Source organism: Apis mellifera, linkage group LG12, assembly GCF_003254395.2.
Source record: "Apis mellifera strain DH4 linkage group LG12, Amel_HAv3.1, whole genome shotgun sequence".
NCBI lineage: Eukaryota > Metazoa > Arthropoda > Insecta > Hymenoptera > Apidae > Apis > Apis mellifera.
This window is the reverse complement of record NC_037649.1, coordinates 4,427,984-4,443,488: the sequence shown is the minus strand read 5'-3', so window position 1 is coordinate 4,443,488 and position 15,505 is coordinate 4,427,984. Positions and strand designations below refer to the sequence as shown.

Sequence of the window (15,505 nt, the reverse complement as noted above, 5' to 3'; positions counted from 1 at the left end):
TAATACCACTGAAAGAAAAATATATACAAAGCTTCCTTCAATTTACTTTCCTCTTTCAATCTATACGTTAGCAATTATACATATCTTAAAAAAAATCAAAAACTATTCTATTTCTCGAATAATCGAGAGATCCAATGCAGCAAAAAGCTACGTTACAAAAAATCTCAAAAGATTATTACTCTTCTTTTTATTGACTTGATAACCACATATCAAATCGTTGATTGAAGAAATGATAAATATAAGCCAAATCTGTTGATCTCGATCTGGAGCAAAAATCGATTTACTTCATCAAAATCTCTCGCCACCCATCACGAATCAGGCTGCAAGGGATATTTGTGGCACAGTTAGACGGCGCTTGTTTTTTTGCACCCGTTCGACGAGGAGGACGCCCTCCTCGTTAATAATGCATATAAATTTATATTAAGCTTTTGTCCGGCCGCCGCTCGCGTACAACGTTGAGCTATGCTGACGCGAGCTGCTCATTTCCCTTAATTACGATATTGCTTATGTGCGGGGGCGCAAAGACAAAGAGCACTTTCAAAAATGGGATTAAAATTTAAAGTTATACCGGGCGTAATTACGCGCGAGAGATGAACGGGAACATTTCGGCCCGTCCGCGAAAAACACCGCCGCCTATTAATAAAGCACGATATAATATGCCGGTATTTCACGGTATTCTGTCCTCATTACCGCTATTAACCTCGGCCGGCCGGAGAAGAATTCGATTCACTTCATTGGCCCGGTCAAAAATGCATATTTGAACGGTCAATGGTATTTTGTTACGGTATAAATGATAAATTTGGCCGAGGATCGATAATCAGATATATATATATATATACATATAGGACAAATCTGAATACAATGGGTATTTATTTATTTTCTCTTTCTTGATGACTTTGAACTTTGAAGTTCCGGAAGATATTATATATACATCTTAAGTGAAAGATTGTATTTTAATAAAATGTCATGTTATTTGGTATCAAAATGAGGCACGAAATTTATTGTAGTTCTTTTTTTATTGTTGTGTAATTGGATAAGTGCAATGATAATTAAAAAAAAAAAAAGAAATGTGAAATAATTTAATTATTATACTTTTAAGACGAGGTGAGTATTTATTGATTAATTTCTTTTCAAAATATTATTATATTGTTATATTATATTAGTATTTTTTTCATATTTTAACAATTTGTTAAAAACAAAAAGAAAATAATGGAATACATATAGAAATAATTAACGAACAACTCTTTATACGTTTTAATGCAAAAAATACTTTTAAATAATTCAACTTTTATATTTTTATATTTTTCGTATCCAATATCAATCGTTCAATCATTTAATTTGATTTTGATACATTAATCTTTTCAGGGAAATTATAAAAGGCGTCAAAGGCGCCATTAAAGCACAAAGCAATGATTATCAAGTAAAATAAAATATTATCGGTGCTTCGAATTGATTTGTTATTAAATTATTGAAGAATCCCCTTCGATACACATTTCAATTCTTTTTTTTTTCTTTTATAATAATATCAATCTAATATCGCACGTTTAAAATAAAAAAAAATTGAACGATATATATAAAAATACCTCCACTTCCCATACTACTCTCTTCATAAACGCAAAGAATACACTTAAGAAACTACAATCCTCGGCAAACATCGACCGCGAATACCTTACCCTCCGAAAACAACCGACAACCGATCCACCCCCCAATAGCGAATTACCAACCGAAACTCATCCCCCCGGAATCTCGAGAAGAGACCCGGTTCAATTCCCAAAAAATCCGCGCACGCAGCTACACGGGACAAAAAACCGAAACAAAAAACTTCGAACCGTAACAAAATCAAGCCACACCCCCTCCTCCTCCTCCTCCCTCTACGAATAAATTGGCGATCGACCTTTAACCCGCTGCCTTCCGATAATTTAGCCGTATCTCCTCCTGACTCGGCTACGAGGGTTGATGAGGCACGCAGAGAAGGAGAGAGAGAGAGAGAGGGGCGCGCCACCCCCCATCGGGGGCGGAAGTCAAAAAATCGTCCCCACAAATCACCGCGCACAATGGCCCCGATTGTGTGTACCACGCTCACCCCTCCCTCCCTCCTTCTAACCCTCTAACTAACTATCCCGCCTGTAGTTCCGACAGAGGAGGTGGAGGGTGAGGCGGCGGTGGCGGCGGCGGCGGCGGCGTCGTGAACGGGCGGAGTGGAGAAAGGGTGGCAGTGGAAGGAGAGGAAATCTATTGCCGGAAGTGAGTATATTCAACGGCGGTCTGCGGTGCGTGTATGGAAATTCGAGACCGCCTTCCACGGAAGGGTCCTTCCTCCCAAAAGCCAAAGGGAATCCGCACGCGACGGCAATTTGACGGGGAGGGGAGGGGAGGGGAGGGGTGGATTGGAAATGGAAGGGAAAAAAGGAGAGGATGGAAGGTAAAGATGTAAGGTACATTGCAGGATACTTCGTTTCTATTATCTCGGGCGAGATTAATTCGAACTCTACAACTCAATCTCCTGTTTCGATTCGGATTCTTCTAGAAATATTCGAAGAAATTTTGCGGATCGAGGAATCATATTGATATTGATTCGTTTGTAAGAGTATGATATAATAATGTAAGATATGTTAGATAATAAATTATATATTTTATTTTTATTATACGATACGAAATAAAACGATGTGAAATTATTAAAAATTTAACAAAAGAATTAACATTAGAAAAATAAAAATTCATAAATTAATTATTTAAAGTGAAGGAGAAAGATATTTAATAAAATAATTCTTCGAGTCGAATACTAAATTTGAAAATTCTCAGGGACGATTTCCATCTTAAAAAGTTGAGATCGATGGTCGATCGAGATTGTCAGGATCGAGAGTCGAGATAAGATCTGATTACGCGGCGCAACATGGCTTCCTCGACGATGATCACGAGGGAGGGAAGCGAGTTTACCAGCCAATTCCAATCAGGAATTAAACTCGGACCTATCGAAGATCCCGAGATGGATAGCGTGTTCTCTTCTCCCTCCCTTTACATCTCTTTCCCTTGCATCCCCTTGCGAACAGTTTGTATTGTTTTAAAACTGTTCTATGCGTGTATTGTAGGAGGTGTGTACAAGGATGTTAAAGAGGATGAGGAAGAGGAAGAATGGTTGTCTGATTCGTGTAATAAAATCGTGTAAGATGATGAGCTTCGAGGCCGATAAATACAGTGTTGAGTCGTGACCTTTGGACGCAAAGGAGGAGGAAAGAGGGGAAAAAATCAGGAAAGGAAATATGTACGATGATAATGACGACGACGACGACGATGATGATGATGATGATGATGATGAGGAAGAATCGAATGCTAGAGAGTCGCGTGCAGGATGTATCTTGAGGACTGTTTGTATGTTTACCTATCCTTTTAATGTAATGAGGAATTGCGCGTAAACGCATGCTTATTAAGATATGTATGTGAAGATTGCTTAGAATGCGAAGGAGAGAGAATATTCTAACGATAATACGAATGAATTTATTTGGTATGGAAAATGTTATTTAGTATTGAAAAGGATGATACAATGAGAAACACATATAATGAAATATTATGATAAATGGTGAAATTTTTTTACGTATATTAAATATATTTGAAATACATATAGAAATATTTATTTTAATTTTGGAAATATGTATTATATATTATGGATCTGAAAAGATTTTATTTATTCCATGGTTAGTTTATGTATAATAGAATAATGTTAACTGAGGATAATAAAAATTTGAAAAATAATTTTTTTAATCATTATTTTTTATCTATATATTGCAAAGAATATTAAAATGAATTCAAAAAAGATATTATTACATATTTTCATTAATGTAATATAAAAAGTTTACAGTAATGAAAGTAATACTTATTTATCAAACTCAAATTATTTATCTCTGTAATAGTTTTAAAATATATGGATACATAAATGTTTTAGAACTACTTTTAGAATATAAAAAGAAAAAAAATATATAATTCCATTTAAATAATCTTGATATCGATATGAAAATAAATTATTTTTATTATCCCCATCTCCTTTGTTTTATATTTGTTATTAAAAAATAAATCTTTTCTTGTTAAATATTCACATATGAAAAATTAAAAATATATAAATTACCTAATCGTCAAATGAAAGAGATTCTTTTAAACTGATAAGATGATTTTCCTAAAAATCTATCGATATCAAGTCCATTATTATAGGATACATATGTGTTTACAAATAAAATCTACGTATCGACCAATCGTGTACTTATATAATTATGCACTTATCATTATTTAAACTTTACGGCAAATTATTTTAATTATACAACACAATACCATATCATTACGTGCTATTAGTGTATATAATTATTATTATATACAATTACAACTGATATACTGTCATACCGTAATATACTATTACTGTACAAATATCCGGATACTTAATAATTGATGATAGAATCATATTTTATCAAACGGAAAATTAACGTCTCTCTCTCTCTCTCTTTTTCCTTTTTTCTCTTAGAAATATATATGATGTAAGAATTACATAGCCCACGTGCAAATTATATTTATGATTTATGATTTATGGAATAATTTACAGCATGATTTATCTCCGCATTGCCCGTTCTCTTGAACCCAACTTTTTTACTCCAAGCCAGATTCTCCCCGATCCTTAATCATCGCCTTTCCCATCTGAAAATCATGCGATCGATTCGCCACTCGAAAACGAAAACGAAACCTCGGAATCCTGGTCAGTTTAATATGCGCCTAATTAAACGTACCTCCGATAATCGACTTAATTAATCGTTGCCCGCGGTAAGCGAGGTACTTCGAGCTCAAAGTTTCGAAAGAATCCACGGATTCCGTGGAACATAATTGAAACTCGTTCCTCAACGATGTTATTTGCACAGCTGCGTACGATTGTAAATATGAAAAAGGTTCGAGTAGTAAGTAAGAGAGATGTATAATTTTTTATTTCACTGATTTGAGGGGAAGAGAGGAGGAAGCGTTGCTTCAGATCTTTGAATATCTAAGATATTGTTAATCCAAATTGCAAACCGAAATTAAATTCAACATATTTAATTGTTCTTTCAAGCTTTTCATTTTATTCTTTCGATAAAACTTAATATTGCAGTATCGAGGAATTTTCTTAATATAATTTTTTTAATATAATTTTACCAGTTCTACTAATTTTATATAGATTTTATTGCTGTATTTTTTTCTTAAAAGTAAAAAAAAAAAATTAAATTATAGAGAGTTAATTACCAATTAATATTTTATTTCGAAAGTACGTATTATATAATATATTAGTTTCATTAAACATAAAAAAAATCGTACTTTCAACTGCTTATGATTAATCATATAATGATTTTATGATAGATTGTATAATCGATCATAAGAAATAAAATCAAGAGATTAAAAATTTCTTTTTCAACGCAGGATTATTTTTTAATAGAAAAAAAAAAAAAATCAGAATTCTTTCTGCTAAAATAATATTTTTATTGATTACTTGTATCTACTTATCGATCGAATCGATAAAAATCGATATATTTCTCGAAACAAAGTTCCACGAGGAAGAATGCAAATAGTGGACTACGAAAGTGGAGGTTATTCGCAAGTGAGAGGTCAGGGGTCACTCTGCCCTCTTTCATCGGCCATCTTCGATCCTTCGTGCGCCGAGATCAAGTTTCTCGCTCCTCTTGGAATACTTGGCAATTACGTATCGCGATGTTAATGCAAATAATTATTCGTTGTCCCTTCGAGCGAGGTGAGATAATATCGTGATTTATAAGACCGCGTTCCAAGAGGAACGATCATGCCTCTCTGTTGCCGATTTAACTCGGCTCGAAAGTCCACGCTTCGAACCTCGAGACATTAATGGACGCGCGAATCCCGACACGATGACGCTCGAATTATTCTGTTATCCCATACAAATGCGGTGTAAGTGTAAGTTCTAACACGGCCCCAATGTTGGATAAACATTGCATTGAATCAATTTATGTGTTCTTGGCCGAACATTAATTGAAGCACTCCACTCGCTTCGCTTAACATTTCAATTCGCCAATGTGGACGGAGGGAAGGGAAGGGAAGGGGAGGATACAGGGAGTGAAGTAATAATATACAAGGTGTCCCAGATTTTTCTGTGCAAATGGCAAGAGTGAAAGTGAAATGTCATGCAACAAAAAATGTGCGAAAACACTTCGCTTAATTTTTGTGTTTGTAACATAATATATTCTTTTTAATCGTTTTCAATTCATAATTTGGTTAGTCAGAAGTTTTAATTAAAATAGTGATCTTCGAAATTAATAGTGGATATGAGAAATGAACAATTGAATTGAAAATCTTTCGATATAAGAAGATACATTTAAATAAGGGATAAGTTTCGAATTGTCGAAATCAGGAAACTTTTTGTTATTCGAAATTCTGGAAAGTAAATAATAGAAAAAGAACTTGCATGAAAATTAAATTTTTTCTATTGATCGATTACTCGAGCATGAAAAATTCTCTAATGAAAATTTGTTAAAGTTTTAATTCTTTTTTAGAAAAGAAAAAAAAAATTCTGGGTTTCAAGAGTATACGAAATTTGGTGAATTTAAAAATTAATTGAAAAAACTTTCAATTCTAATTGTATAAATGTAATAATACTTGGATACGAAACTTGTTGCAAATACTGTGGATATTTATTTATATTTATATCCCCACTTTAAAATACAAAGTTTCATCTTCACGAATACATATCTGGAATTAATGCACGATATTAATGAATTTATTCTAGATTTAATTTCGTTGTAATTTTGTCTAACTTCTTTATATGCGAATGTTGTTAATTAGATAAGTCATATACGCAAGGTAGAACGAAAATGAGTTTAACTTTGTAGTACAGTTGCCGCTGTAATGAACCAGTATATTAAAACGGTACAGTATACTTTATATTAACCTCTTCCTTTACAATTTAATTGAAAGGCATCGAATCAAGAAATTTAATAGCGCTCGTGTTTGAATCAATTATTAAAATATTTAATTTTCATTAATAATTTCGTTGTAGGATGTGGCTTCTAATTTTGCATTTTAAAAATCTATAAAATCGCAGGCATCGTTTTGAGGCAAGTAATCAAACGAATAAAACAAGTTTTGCACGGGCTATTAATAGATTCCAAATTTGCGAAATAAGGAAACATGATAATCTTATAAATAATTACAATACTTATGTTTTAATACGCATCTTGAAATTTACTATAATTTATGTCTATAGAAGTAAATTATTTGTCTTTTGACAAGATTGGATAACAAATGGAGAATTAATCATATCTAACTAATGAAATTGAAAAATTTACAAGAAATAGACTTGATCGATTTGACTTCTGAGAAACTGATACATGTCTTATCTTATATTGAATTAAATTTAAGAAATAATATTATCATTTTTATATTTTTTTTTTGTATAATTTTTTAATAAAGCGTTTAGGTTACTTTGAGTTACTATTTAATTTTATATTGATAAAAGTTATTAACAAAATTTAGAAGAACATCTGATGATACACTTTATAGATTAATACAAATTCATAAAAAAAAAAAACGTAATCAATTTTGTTATCTCATGGATTTTTTAATTTACTGCGAATTTTACAAGTTAAATATTAAATGAACGATTTAAACGAAACAAAATTCTAGGAATATGAATTTATCCCTATGATTAGAAGTTAATTGGAAACGAATAGAACCGGATCGAATTGGTATTAAAACTCATCCATTCTCCAATTATAATCATATCCCCGAAACTCGTCAAACTTTCATTTCTTCTCGCGGACCAATCAAATTAATCGAACCTCTTTAATTTCCCTTCGATTGAAAATTAACAATTAACATTTTTTTTTTTTTTACTTTGAACACTCGTCGATCTACGATCTACAATGAATGTAAAAGATAGAGGCTGTAATATTTATACCTGTTCAATGAATTCGAATTCTTGGCTAATGAAAGAGTGAGTGTCGAAATTAAATGAATAAGTTTTTGCTGTTTTAAGAAAGAACGTTGTAAAATATTAAAATTAGAGATGAAAATGTCAATCTCGATGATGGTGAATAAAATCTTGGATTAGATGGCAGCATTAACGTAACTATTGCTGAAACTTGTTGTAAGAAATCTTGATAGCTACAGAAAGAATGAATAAATTTTTTGGTTTTTCTTCACAGAAAGAAAATTATTAATCCTTTGATGTACAAGGTCGATCTTTTTCGGATCAAGATTTTGCAAGATTGTCCCTCTAAGAATTTAGATTCTTTTATTTTGGATATGGATTGAATATCATTTTGATTTCAAGAATGAACGAAATAGAATCAATCTCCACTTTCGATAATTGATTCATCTAAAATAATTATAGAGACTTGACAAAACTTTGATATTAAACGAACAAATATGCAATTTTCTTTACTGCATAATTATGCTAGCAAAGAAAATAAAATATCTTTTTCATGGAAAGATGAACTGATTTTATATCAAAATTATGAATGTCTCTGAAATCCATCGAATCTAAAAATTATCATAAACGATTAAACAATTCGTACTTTCATCTTTCATCTTCATCCTAAATTATCCTAAATGAAAATATTTAAATCTTCGTCTTTATTATTGGCCAAATTGAGTCTGGAATGAATTCAGCAAAAATTGAATTCTTCGTTTTGAATGAAAATCAGACGAGAACGATCTTTACACCTTCTTTGAATGCTTAAAAAAAAAAGAAAAAAAAAAATTCACATCAACATTGTAACGACGATTCGGACATCGATCAGGCGGATTTATATAGCCGGCACACTTCGGATAGTGGATTATTAACGAATTTCACGAGGTACCGCGGCATTGGCCAGCGAAAGTAAATGCGAAATTAAGAATTCACGAGAAATCCGTCCGTGGATCGGTCGATTATGGCCGTGCAAACATTTGTACGTCTCGGTGTGAACGTACGCGGATACCAAACCGGATGTATCTGGGTTAATGTATATTGGCCCCGTGCTCGTGTGTACGAGTGCACACACGATCATGGATACAGCGTGGCGCTAGGTGCACGTGTAATCAGTGCTAATGCGTCCCTAATGGTGACTAAATACCAAATCATAGTTTGATGTGCTCCCATCAACGGTGGTCCATCAACGGAGTGTTACACCTGCAAACAAAATCAAACCCGGATCGACGCGTGCGATTGTAAAAACAGTGCGCCCCGCCTCGTTTTCCACCACGGATTACGGAATAAAATTTGTACACGTTGGTTGTACGCGTTATGGCGAGGGAAATTGGAAGCAGTTGGAAATAAAGAGAGAAAAAAAAAAGAACAAGAAGAAATAAAAAATAATATAGGATAGGAATAAAAGTTTTATTTAAGTTCATTTATTATTATTGAATAAGTATTTAATCGAATAAATATATTGTTGTTATTTATTTGGATAAAGATTACACGGAATATTTGTTGTTTTCGTAAGAAAAATTATGTATGTTGAAAATAAAAGAATAGAGTAGGAGAAAAACAGATTTGAACAGGTTTAAGAACGATTTCTTTTTTTTTTAAATATTAGTTATAGCAATCTAATATAAAAATATTTAACACATTTTCTAGAAAATATCTAAAAATATATCTTCTTTTGATAAAAATGTAATATAATTCATATTATATATCACACATATATATATTTTATCTTATAATTTAAAAAATGTATACATTTCAACAATTCTAACCAATCCTATACATAGAATAAAAATTCCCTTTTCAAATCAATTAGATGTATCGTTTATATGTCAATTAACCGTAATTTAACTTTTATTACATCGCTTTACCTTATCTATCGTGTACCTAAAAGTAAGAAGCAAAGTAAGTTGCTAATTGTAACATCAAACAGATCACGTAGGTGGTCCACGTCTATGCAAACGTTTTCGAAAATTTGTTAAATACCTCAGGACTTTCTAACTACGTCCAAACAAGAGAAACTTCGGAGTCGTATTTACAAATTCTTTTCAACCGGGAACTTCGAGCTCGACTTTATCGACCGGGTATTACTTTCCCGCGCGTTTAAAAAGTTTTGCTTTTAATTGAATCGCATGCGCGTGAAACGATCTAACCTTAAACTTAGGCTAAGCCTCAATCATTTCTTTTTATCCCTCTCCACCAACTATTTACCACCACCAGCTTTGCAACCGAAAAACGGCGTCCAGGAGCTATGCTATTAAACGGAAGGCCATCGGGTCGCCATCCCGTGAGACGTATCGTTCCAATACCGCGTTAACGAGTTCTAATGGGAGTTGGGAACGATAATCGTCGCCGCGGAGCGAGTCAAAGTTTTCTTTCTAATTAAGAAACAAATAACCAGAGTTCACGGTTGGCCCGCTTTCGGCCCGGCTTCGTTAATAAACGCGGCCCCGGTTATTAAACCAGAAAATTAACGTCTGCCTCGTACATGGAGAAATAGAAAGGCGGATATAGAGAGAAGGAACGACAACGTGAGCAAAGTGAGAGAGAGAGAGAGAGAGAGAGAGAGTAGGGGAGGAAGAAAGAAGGTCTCGATGCCACGGAGGAGAAAGGACGATTACGTCATCGACCGATTCGACCATTCATTAGTCGAATCGTTCTTACGAAATCGTGGAAATTTCTTTTTTTTTTTTCACACTACAAGATATTTAGTACCCTATATTTGTTATTGTACGATATTTAATATCGATGATTATTTTTAATAATTTAATTTAAACAAAATGGAATGAAATTTTTAAAATCGAATCTGAATACTTGTTTCTTTCACTGAATCAACATAGCTTGAACAACATAATAAACGTATATCCAAATCCAAACTTCGATACTTTTCGATTCAGGATGATACTTCTTTCTTTCTATCGACAATGATTGGCAATGAGTTGTAAATAACACGTGTCTCTCGACAAAGTCATAAATCTGAGGGTTGATTCGATGGATTGAGAAGATCCTTGTCGCGAGCAATTGATATTCAGATGGGGGAGGGGGGATTCGATTCGAGTCGCACGGTTGATTCGCCTCCGACTGGTTTTCCAATTATCACGGACGAGGATGTCATTTTGTCAACCGCCGTCAAGCCGCGCCCGAATTGCAGGTTGACGAATTTATTCCAGCCGGCACTCATGGGCCGTGAACGCATCGATACGTCTTATAGAGGCGTTCAATCGATATGCAAGTCCGACCGCGAGCTCATCCCGTACGCAAATGCGTGCACCGAGTGCGGGACCTCTGCTCTTCCGACCCGGACGGTTGCCAATCCGTTATTCGATGCGTTTTGCATATCTCAAATTTTGTTTCGAAACGAGTATTAACAACATAGAGTGGATTGTTTGAATCGAATTCAAATTATAATAATATCGAGGAAAAAACTCCAAGTTCGAAAGAAAAAAAAAAAACAAAAAATCATATCGGATATTATAATGAAGATATAATGTGGAAGATTTTTAAAGAAGTATTAAATAACGTTAGATTGCTTTTTTCTCAAAGAAATTGATAAGTATATAAGTAATCGAATAAAGAAATCTTCAATTATCAAATATTTGTATATACTTTTGAAATAGACATTTGAAATGTTTTATATCGAATGAATTTTGAATATTTGAGATGGATTAATTGAATTTATATTATTTGAAAAATGTAATTCGAAGATCGAACTATGTATTCTGGAATATGAATTAATAAGTAAAATTAAATATAATAAGCAAAAGAATAAGGCACTTTATATTCTAATGTAATATTTTTTCTTTTTCTCCTTCCGTTGTAGCGCACAAAGCAAATATGTAACGAACAATGAAAGGACAAACTGTCAAACCCTCGTTTGTCGGTTTAATTGGCCGATTGAGAACCGATCGAGCCTAATAACGCGGCATTATGACCGTCGAATGACGAAGCGATTCGGCATAGCATTATATCACAGGCGGTTATACAGAGACCGACGATATCGGCCGAGGTGTATCTGTTCACTCGGATCGGAACTAATTCGATTTCAAAGAGATCGTCGAACCACGTGCTGCGAACCGGTCCGTGACAATGGAAAAGTGAACGCTATGGACGACAGTAAGCGTGCCGTGTTCTAATCATTGATCCTGGTCCTATCGATTCTTAATACAAATATCGAGATGAAACGGATTTCGCTCGAATAATGTTGATAAGAGATTTTTAAGATGATCCGGAGAGGAATTTTTATCCTGAAACGTCAGAGAGAATATTTAGTATTTAATAATAATTTTTTAAAAGAAAAGAATGCAATAAAATTCATTAGTGAATTTTATTACAAGTAATTATTTTAAGAAAAGGTTTTATCGATATACATATAATATCGTGTAATTAATATAAAAGATTGGTAAATATTAAACTACGAAATCAGATAACTCAATTTTCAAAAAAATTTAAATGAGTTATATTATATCATCAATTAATCTATTAAAATTTTATCAAAGCGTTTCTTTACTAATATCAAGATACAAAAACAAATTATTTTTGTATATAAAATTATAAAAATAATTTAATATTCGAAATCTCAAACAATAAATGATTTAAACTATATCATTAACGATATTCGTTGATTGATTAAAATTTTATAAAAGCATTTTTTCATCGAAAGAAAGAAAAAAAATTGTTTTCCATATATAAGCTGTTACATAACCTAACTTTTAAAAACTCAAATACAAATAAATTGCCTGTGATAATTTATAAACATTAATAATAATATCACAATATTATTATTATTAATAATAATTTTTACTAAAGTATTTTCTCAAACCACAAAAACGAAAATCTTTTTCGTGTAAAATCTTAGATGGTCGTTTACGAAATTTCGTGGGCTTAACTATCCTTGAGACGGTTCTTTCGACGGCTGCCCGATATTTAAACCAGAATTCTCGCACAAAAGAAGACGAGTACACGTTGGGAGTCGTTTATGGTCTCGGAGTTAGGATAAGGCACGTTCTCTCTGTAATTACGTTGGATGTGATAATTATGAGGACGCAACGGGCACTTGTCATTCTGTAACGAGTTTTCTTTCATCTGCATATCCTGGTCTCCTCGTCCTTCTTCGTCTTCCTACGTTCATGTAAGCAGCGCGCGGTCTGTTCGATGCGCTCATCCTTTAAATTAATATTCGCCCTCTTATTAAAACTATTCGCCAACTTTTATAAACCGCGATAAATTCATGGCCACGGTTAATTACGCTTGATTAATTTTTTCTTAAATCCAAACTCAATGAACTAACCGTGTCGTGAAAAGTACAATTTTTCTTTTTCTTCTATTAATATATTTTTCGCACGAAATACAATGTGTAGATTCTTTTTTTTTTATATGTTATTCGATAATAATTAAAAAATGATAAATTTTAATTCATGTCATTGTTCCTGGCGAAGATTGAATGGCTTTCGCCATACTCTTCAATTACTTAATTTAGAATAATAAATTTTTGGAAGTTTTAAAGCAAACGAAAAGTAGAAATTGTATCTAATAATTTCTAAAAAAAATATTTTCTAAAAGGAAAATCTTAAAATATTTACTTTCACTATTTAAATTCTCCATTACGAATAGAACAATTATTGTTGTACAATTATAAATAAGATATATTTAAACAATTAATTTACTCTTTATCTTTGCTTTTTCTTTATATAACCAATATATTGCAATTAATTCAAATTTGCACATTGTATATCCAATTTTTCGCATAAATTATAACATCTACCTTCGAATGAATTAAAATTAAAAGTGTATATCCTTAATCTTTTTCTAATAAAATTAAAAGTCCAATCCGATATTTAAAAGAAGAAAACAACCCCTTAATAAACAAAGCATTTATGCAATTATTCAGATCCACGATCATTTTCACCGCCCTATGAAACGACAGTTTTCAACAGGGTGTAAGAATTTCCAAGCGAGACACATTGTCCCTCGGCCTCGTTGAAACTGCCGCTCACGAGCGGTAGACGAATAAACCGATCGTAAACCGCACTCGATTCGAGTTAGTCGGCACATAATACCGCCACTCTCGTCCCGTATAACGGTGTATGATACTTCGGGGCCAAGGCCCAAACGTCGTTGGAAGATGACTGAGGAGGAGGAGGAGGAGGAGGCACGAAGCTCGAGGTAACTAAGCGGGCGGAGAGAAAAAAAAGGAATAAATATGTACGAGCCGACCCTTTTTACGAGAGCCGGCTACGGGTCACGTGCGTGTGTACACAAGTAAATATCCTTGCTACGCTTTGGCGATACAATGCATACCTTGTTAACGTTGGCTTGCGCAAAGTATATCGCAAGGACGCCCACGGTGAGGCGAGCTTCCGCGAGCCAACAACACCGAAACCACGAAAGCCAGGCCAGCCAACCTGGGCCCCGTCGAGACTTTAATGTCCCTATGCGCACTTTTTTATTAGCGACGCGGCGTGCTATGAATAAAACTCGGCGGAAGAGAGGGCGAACGTTGAAGAGATGACAACCGGTTGTCATCGCCCTTCTCCCGGCGAAGGGTGGCGACAAAGTAACACAGAGGGGGGAGGGGGAGACGACACTTCAGTTATTTTCATCCCCTTTTTTGTTAGCCCTCTTCCTTTTTCTTTATTTTTTTTCTCCCCTCTCTTTTCCTTTTAGTTTTGTTACTTGTTGTTTTTCTCTCTTTTCTTTTCTCTTTTTTCTTCCTTTTTTCTTTTTTCTCGTTCGAACGGTTTTACGAGAAAGTTTTGTCGAGACTGTAATTTTTAGTTTCTTAGTAACGGTATAAAAATATTATTATTACGTTTGGAAATATATATTATATAGGATCATTTAAAGTATTATTAGTTAGGGATAATAATCTTTTGGAAGATCAGATTATGAAGGTGGGTAAAAATGGTTTTTAAGTTGTAAGCAATTATTTAATTTTAAAAGAGAGAGACAAAGATGAAGAGAGAGCATTGTAAGAGCAGTGTGATGGAGATAGACTTATTCTTTGTCTTATATGAATTCTAATTGCTTATAACTTAACCAATATATTTGTATATCAACTTTTGTATTTATTTTGATTTTTAGAATCGTTCCATCGAGATGTCTCATGAATGTATTATGTATTTCGTATAAATTACTCAAAAATTGAACTAATAAACTTTTATTTTCAATATTATATCTACTTTTGTTTTCAAAAACGTAATGATTAAGTTTGATAGAGTTTAGACACGTGAAGTTATTAAAAAGCATGGTATAAATTGTTTTGAATATTATATAATAATAACAGAAAAAAATAACAATAAATCAATAAATTGTGTTAACAAAAAAACAACATTGTTAACAAAAAAACAACTTAACATTATTGATATTAAGTTAACAACAATCAAGCCTTAAATTTGATAAAGTTCAGAATTTGAAATGCAGTATTATTCTTTATTCTCAAATGAGAAGAATAGGAAGAAATAAATCATAAAATAGTCGACTAAAAAATAATATTATTCTTTAGAAAAGAATAGAATGACATGTCATTCTTAAAGTCAGCAACGATTTTGGACAGGTAGAAAAATTTAT

The 15,505-nt window shown here is 33.0% G+C and overlaps 1 long non-coding RNA gene across 1 annotated transcript in view; it reads right to left on the bottom strand.

The window, feature by feature from the left end:
• The window catches only part of LOC113219153, a 312,779-nt gene that overhangs the window by 231,899 nt on the left and 65,375 nt on the right, over positions 1–15,505 (bottom strand). The gene's annotated exons all lie outside the window — the stretch shown is intronic.